This window comes from Acinonyx jubatus, chromosome A2 (assembly GCF_027475565.1).
Source record: "Acinonyx jubatus isolate Ajub_Pintada_27869175 chromosome A2, VMU_Ajub_asm_v1.0, whole genome shotgun sequence".
Taxonomy (NCBI): domain Eukaryota; kingdom Metazoa; phylum Chordata; class Mammalia; order Carnivora; family Felidae; genus Acinonyx; species Acinonyx jubatus.
Genome location: NC_069383.1, coordinates 42,395,931 through 42,403,650, shown reverse-complemented (window position 1 = coordinate 42,403,650; position 7,720 = coordinate 42,395,931). Strand labels below are relative to the sequence as shown.

The window sequence follows — 7,720 nt, the reverse complement described above, 5'->3', positions numbered from 1 at the left end:
GTCAGGTTTATTGAAGTATAACTTACATACTACAAAATTTACCCTCTCAACGTAGAGTTCTATGAGTTTTAAACATCACACACAGTGTGTAGTTACCGCCACCATCAAGGTATAGAATAATTCACCATCCCCAAATTCCCACTTGGCCCTTTGTCATCGACCCCTCCCTCACCCTTAGCTCCTGGCAACCACTGTTCCATTTGCCCGCTTTAAAGGAATTTAATTTATTTTTATTTTTTTAATGTTTATTTATTTTTGAGAGGGGGAGGGGCAGAGAACGAGGGAGACAGAGGATCTGAAGTGGGCTAACAGCAGAGAGCCTGATGTGGGGCTTGAACCTGCGAACCGAGAGATCACGACCTGAGCCAAAGTTAGATGCTTAACCAACTGAGCCACCCAGGTGCCCCCTGCTTTGAAGGAATTTAACAACAGGACTTAAAATGGGGGAGAAAAGGAACTGGGATTTTTTTCCCTGTCACCCACTCACTTCCTACACCTTTCAGTAGCATCATTTTTAATAGCTTGTTTGGGAAGGAAGTTTATTATCCCTATTTCCCAGATGGAAGATGACACTCAAAAAAAAAAAAAAAATGTCAAGCTGATAAATGAGCAAAAGTTCAAAATCAGAGTTGACCAAAACCATCAGCATCGTTTATCTCTCCGTGTTAGATTATAGATGATTTGTCCTTTCTTTCTTATATGTTATTTGTATTACCAAAGTTTTTCACAATAAGCTTATGCTACTTTTAAAACCAGAAAAAAATACTTTTACAAATAAATATATAAATATATACTATATGCAAGGTCTGATTCCAAAGCCTATTCTCTTAGCTAAACAAAGCAGGGAAAGCAGGGGAAATAGTTTGGAAGGGAATAAAGGAAAGGCTCCTCTGGGCCCCAGGCGCCCGTTCAGAAAGGGGGAACCAGAATCGACTTGACCCTCAAATACCAGAGCACAGCTTTGTTCTGTCTCTAGATCTCACCAGAGTCTAACATCTCCACCGTCGAAAAGTTCTCCAGCACAAATGCCCTTCCAAAGTGCTGAAGAGCAGTCCTGGAAGCCAATAAAAATCCACTGAGACCACTCCAGACCCAGCAGACAATCCTAAGCACCTTCCTGTCTCAGGTAAGAACGATTAACCATCATGGGCAAGTGGGTGTAAGCAGGAGCCCTTTCACCACTTTCGGGGAGGTAGGAAGGTAAATATCAAGACCAGGCTAAAGGGAGCACAGGGCACCTTTTATTGGAGAGATAGGGGACATATTTAAATATGACTATGTCAGGGGAATATTACCCATCACAGTGCCACACGGGACTCATGAAGGCCTTCTCTGATCTTTATGCAGAAACTTTTATTGCTTGTTCCAAAAAAATATTTAAATTTTTTAATGTTAAAAAAAAATTTATTTATTTTGAGAGAGAGAGAGAGAGAGAGAGAGAGAGAATGTGCAAGCAGAGGACGGGCAGAGAGAGAGAGAGGGTGAGAGAGAATCCCAAGCAGGCTCCATGCTGTCAGTGCAGAGCCCGATGCAAGACTCCATCTCACAAGCCATGTGATCATGACCTGCGCTGAAATCATGAGTCGGATGCTTCACCAACTGAGCCACCCAGGTGCCCCCCAAAATATGTAATGGGTCTTTCAAAGGTGTACATAATACAAAAAAAAATTCATGTTAACTATACAGGAATTAACATTAAATTGAACTAAATTAAATTAAATTATTAAAATAAAATAAAATAAAATAAAATAAAATAAAATAAAAAATATAACAAGAAAAAAATAGTTTACATACAGAACTGGGTACCCAAACGGAAACACAATGAACCTTGGCTCCTTCCATGATTCACAATTAATTCAAGAGGGATCACAGAGCTAAATGTAAGAGTGAAAACTAAAACTTTTGGAAGAAAAAACAGGAGAATATCTTCACAAGTTGTGATAAGCATAGGTTTCTTAGACAAGATATGAAAAGCAATAACTATTTAAAAATCGGTAAGTCAGATAATACCAAAATTTAAAACTTTTGCTCTTAAATAGTGTTAATTAAAGTGTTAAAGTAGCAACCCACATGTTGATGTAAAATATTTATAAAAACATATATCTGACAAGTATACCTGGGTGACTCTGTTGGTTGAGCGCCCGACTTCAGCTCAGGTCGTGATCTCGAGGTTTGTAAGTTTGAGGCCCGAGTTGGGCTCTGTGCTGGCGGTGCGGAGCCTGCTTGGAATTCTCTCTCTTCCCCACTGTGCTCTTCTTTCTCAAAATAAATAAATAAACTTAAAAAAAAACAAAAAACATGTATCTATCTGACAAAGAATTAGTACTGGACTATGTAAAGAACTATATACCTCAAAAATAAAATTAAATAAATAAATAAATAAACAAGCAACTCAATTTGGATTGACTTGAATAGACACTTCACAAGGGAAGATACATTAATGGCTCAAAGGCGGTTTAAAAGATTCTCAATATCATTACTCACCGTGGAAATTAAATTAAAGAAATTAAACAACTTAAAGACACAGTGAAATACCACTACTCACATGAAGGGCTAAAATAAAAATGACTGACAACACTGAATGTTGGGAGAACATAAAACAACCCCAATTCTCAAATGCTGTTGATGATACAACCACTTTAGGAAATGGTCTGACCGTTTACTTATGAAACTAAATATGCATCTACCCTTCGACCCAGCAATTCCATTCCTAGGTATGTGGCCAAGAGTTATAAAAGCATTTCTACAAAGAGACTAGTACAAAAACATTCATAGGAGCTTTAATTGCCAACCGGACTGAGGTATATTCACACAATGGAATACCAATCAGCAAGATAAAGAAACAAATTCTGATATACATAATAGTGCGGATGAATCTTTGAAACATTGTGCTGGGCGCCTGGGTGGCTCAGTCGGTTAAGCGTCCGACTTCAGCTCAGGTCACGATCTCGCGGTCCGTGAGTTCAAGCCCCGCGTCGGGCTCTGGGCTGATGGCTCAGAGCCTGGAGCCTGCTTCCAATTCTGTGTCTCCCTCTCTCTCTGCCCCTCCCCCGTTCATGCTGTGTCTCTCTCTGTCTCAAAAATAAATAAACGCTAAAAAAAAAAAAAATTTGAAACATTGTGCTGAGCAGAAGACGACTTATATAAGAGCACCTACTGTGTGATCCCACTTATATGAAGTTGTAAAACAGGTAAAACTAATCTAGGGTGGGAAAAATCTTAGAACAGTGGCTGCCTCTGAGGTTGTGGGATGAAAGAAGGGGCATAGTGAACTTGATGGCCTGATGGGAATATTCTGTATCTTGATAAGAATTTGTATTATACAAGTATGCATGGTGGACTTGAGGTGAGTGCACTTTGTTTTATGTAAATTTTAACTTAATAAAAACAAAAAGAAGCATAACCAAATATTGAGCTTTAGTGAATGATATGCGTACTAAAATATTTGGGAGTAAAGTGCATAGTTGTTTGCAATTCACTTTGAAAAAATGTAAGAGGGATGGCTACGTGGGGGATATGTGATAAGGCAAGGACAATAAAAAGTTCATTGAGGAATCCAGACGCTGTGTATATGGATTTTAATGATAACATTCTTTCATCTCTCCTAGATATTTGAAAATTTTTATAATAAAGTTTTGGAAAAAAAATAGATTAGCATTTGGGAGCAAGGAAAAATGAGGGTCAGACAAAAAGGGTGAAACTCAAGTTAAAACCTCGTAAAGAGCCAGAGATCTGTCTTTGACCTTCCTAAGAACCAAGGCAAAAGAAAGAGGGGGAGGACAGAGAGAAAGAGGAAGAAGGAAAAGGAAGGAGGGAAGGGACAGAGAGAGAGAGAGAAAACAGTCAGCTACATGATTAGTAACGCCCATATGATTTTTTTAATCCATTTTAGTATAGCACCACTTTTCCTGAAGCAAGTTTTCATACGCAATGTGGTTACTGAGGTAATTAGGTAGTATAAGGATGTGACTCAGAGACTTCTTAAAGAAGCAAAAAGCTCATTTCTCTCCCATATAATAGTCTATAGGTAGTGTTCTGGAACACTGCTCAAGGCGGAGCAGGTGATTGGAGCACCGAAATTCTGTAACATAGAAAATGGCCGCAATGATTTTATCCAGGAAAAAAAAAAAAAGTGTATCCAAAGATGTCAAAACACTTGAAAATCTCTAAGAAATATTCTTACACTTACCTCATTGATCTACTTCAATGTATCCTGCTAAATCCATTTTTCTCTGAACATGTACCATATGCTACATACCATAGGGAATGATAATAATAACTTTCCTGCGCCATGTTTCAACAATTCTAAGATGCATAAATTTTCCCACATATTGGCATCTCTGAAATCAGGATGGGTTGTAATCAATGTCATGTTGTAATTGGTGGCATTTTTTTCTTTCTTAATGGAACCCAAAATAATAGTGTTTCTTCAATCGGTGGTGTATGTTAGATTTAACAAAACACAGCGTCTGGTGCTTCATGGTTCAAAATACTTTCATCTTATTTTGGTGAGATGGGTAGTCATTTCTATTCCAAATATGGAAGTTGAGATTCAGAAAGTTTAAATGACCTATCCAAGGTCCTCGGCTGGACTATGATGAAGCCTTACCTCTAATCTGAGATCTCTAAGTTTGAAATATTCTGTTTTCTCCCAATATCATGCAAAATATTTAGAGAATAAAAACTCCATGGAAACAGGGAATTTGTTTTATTCGCTACTCTAGCAACAGAGTACAAAACATTGTTTGGCACATAGTATTTAAAAAGTGTTTGTTGAATAAGTTAATATTCAATCAACGAAGGGAATGAATGGTCACAAGGGAAAGAGCCTGTGGGCTGTATGTAATGGGCTGGGAAGTTTATATGGAGGGTCACTACCCTGCCATCTTTCCTCCACTTTGATGTACTTCTCATCCATCATTCAAATAGTACTCACTTCATGATGCCTTCCTCAGGTTAAGCTAAGTATATTTGGTCCCCAATAACCTGAGAAGCAACCCAGCATTGGGCAAACTGTATGGATTTTTGCATGAGAAAAATCTGGTTTTAAATTCCTTCTGATTTTTAACCACCCTTTAGCATTAAATCTCAGGAGAAATTACTTAACTTTTTTGAGCTTCAGTTTTCTTATCTGCAAAATTGGGAATAATAGAACCTTCCAGACTGCCTCACTGTGAGGCTGCAATGACCCCATATATATGAATGTACCTTACATGTAATAGGGGCTCAATCATATTGATTCTCTTTCCTAAAACATGCTCCATTTGAACTTGGTAAGCACTTCCATTTTTGCACTTCACATTTTTTCCCCACAAGATTGTAGGTTATTAAAAGAACCCCATTTGGCTCATACCCACCTCTTTGGAGCCCTGGGAGGTGATAGACACATGCTAAATACCCTCAAATATTTTCAAAGTTCCTTAGTTCACTTATTTAGTCTATAAATATTTACTGTGTGCCTGTTATGTGCCAGTCTTTGCTCTAGTTGCTGAAGCTACAACAATGAACAAAACTAACAAAAATCCCCGCCGCTGTGGGGGCAGATGGACAATACGTGAATAAATAATGTACGGTAGTAAGTGCTATAGAGAAAAAGAAAGCAGGGATTGGGAATTGGACTTCGGGGGGGAGGGGTTGACTCATAATATTAACTTGAGTGTTAAGCCTTACGTGTAGTGATGCTGGAATAGAGACTTCAGGAAAACGAGGGGGAAATCGCAGAGATTTCTGGCTTGAATTTGAAGAGCAATATAAATATATACAGGAAAAATAAATAGGAAGAAGTAGACAACACATTCTAGAATGTGGGAACATTTAACCCAAAACTTGATAGAATTAAGTAGAAGACTTCCTTGAACAATATCAAATTGATCAGTCTAACCAGACTATCAGGAAAAGAATTTGTATTTTATGTTACAGACAATGGTGAACTACTGAAGGCTTTTTTTTTTAATGTTTATTTATTTTTGAGAGAGAGAGAGAGAGAGAAGGAGAGAGACAGAGCATGTGCAGGGGAAGGTCAGAGAGAGAGGGAAACACAGAATCTGAAGCAGGGTCCAGGCTCTGAGCTGTCAGCATAGAGCCTGTCGTGGGGATCAAACCCCAAAACCACAAGACCATGACCTGAGGCGAAGTTGGACACTCAACCAACTGAGCCACCCAGGCACCCCCCACCAAAGGCTTTTGAGCAAGTAAGTGTGAAAGGATCAAAATAGCGCCACAGGAAGCTTCATCAGGTAGACAACCCATGCAGCAAATATTAAAGGGAAGAGATAGCAGTTACATCTCTGACATCTTGAGTTTGACTTTACAGTGGGTTTTCAAGCAGAATATGCTTGGTGAAGAGTTGGAAATGTAGGTCTGGAGTTAAGAGTGAGGTGAGGGCTTGAGATTTGAGACATGGAGCCGTCTAAACCACGACAGCTGATTGTCATCATCTCCCAAGAGTCCCGGACTCCATCTGTAAGCAACAAACAGATCTTGTTAGAATTTTACTCCTGGCCTGAAAATGAGTAGAACATTCCTCTTTGGAATTTTCCAAGTTTGGCCGAGGCTAGACAATCAGAGTCAGCGGTAATGAGAATGATATGCAGGACCTGACGGGGAGACATGCCAGCAAATTAAGTAGGAAAAAAAACCCTGAAAGGTGGGGCACAACGTGCCTTAGGGAGCTCAGACTCTCGAGAAATCTGGAAGAACATATATCATGCCAGATGCTTCGGCCTTATGGGAGGGCTTTTGTTTAAAGTCGTGTGATGTGAAATGATTTAGACACCCTTCAATAAAGCAACATACCTATGATTCATCCTGTCTGAAAAACATACAGGCCTTCACATTGGACTTTTCAATACAACACCGATTGGAAATAACAAAAGTAACCTCTTTGCCATTTGGAATAACGCACCTACCAGTGAGCCGGAGGGAGGGTCTGTGGAACCCGAGGAGTGGGGTTTGTAAACCGCAGGAAGAAAAGTTGCAAGAAGCAGTTGCAGCTTTATATGATTCTTGAGTCCTCCTGATGTGCTCATGGCTGTGTGACAGTGGAAATCTACCACGGAGAAAAGAGAAAAGAAAACATTATCAAAATAAGCTTGGTTCTCACTGAAGAAAGCAAAGGGCTGCCATCGAGCATGGAATCCTGCTCAAGTGCACTGCGTGCCTGTCATTAGCCATTGGCTTCCAAGAAGAAAAGAGACCAAAGAGATACAAAGAGAGGGCCTTCTTTTCTTGAAATGCATTATCTTAGCCCAGGAATCTGTAAGTATGTTGCTTACATAACCCCCAAAAGAATTGTTTAAAACTGTGTAGCTTCCTGCATATTTTCAGTTGTCATCCAAAATTTTTTTCATAATACAATGATGATAGATTGTAACTGGGAGAAAGATTTCATGACACTATTTGATAAAATAGGTTTTACTCCCCGATGAACGAAATACCCCAACTCTTAAAGAAATCATGTAAAAATTTTATAAATCAGTTTCCTCCAACGTGTCTCTAAAAATTTGCTTGTCTTATAAGGACAATTTAGCTAACTTTAGGAGACTCGGTGTCATTAGCACACACCGTTCCAAATCCAAATCCAACACTGGATTTGGAAGCTGTTCCAAATCCAGAGCTTCCCCACAAAGGCCAGTTACTCCACTTCCAATGCCCAACTTCACCCTTAACAGAAATATGTATAAGACAGGCAAAGATGGAAAGCCCTGTGCATATAGAAAAC

At 39.1% G+C, this 7,720-nt stretch overlaps 1 long non-coding RNA gene across 1 annotated transcript; it reads right to left on the bottom strand.

Moving 5' to 3' along the window:
* Positions 1-5,972: 5,972 nt before the first annotated feature.
* LOC128314627 (uncharacterized) lies at positions 5,973-7,347 on the bottom strand. The gene is made up of 2 exons (XR_008296489.1): positions 6,909-7,347; positions 5,973-6,460 (listed from the first exon to the last, which is right to left on the bottom strand). It is a non-coding gene; the product is annotated as an uncharacterized LOC128314627 (long non-coding RNA).
* Between the last annotated feature and the right edge of the window lie 373 nt (positions 7,348-7,720).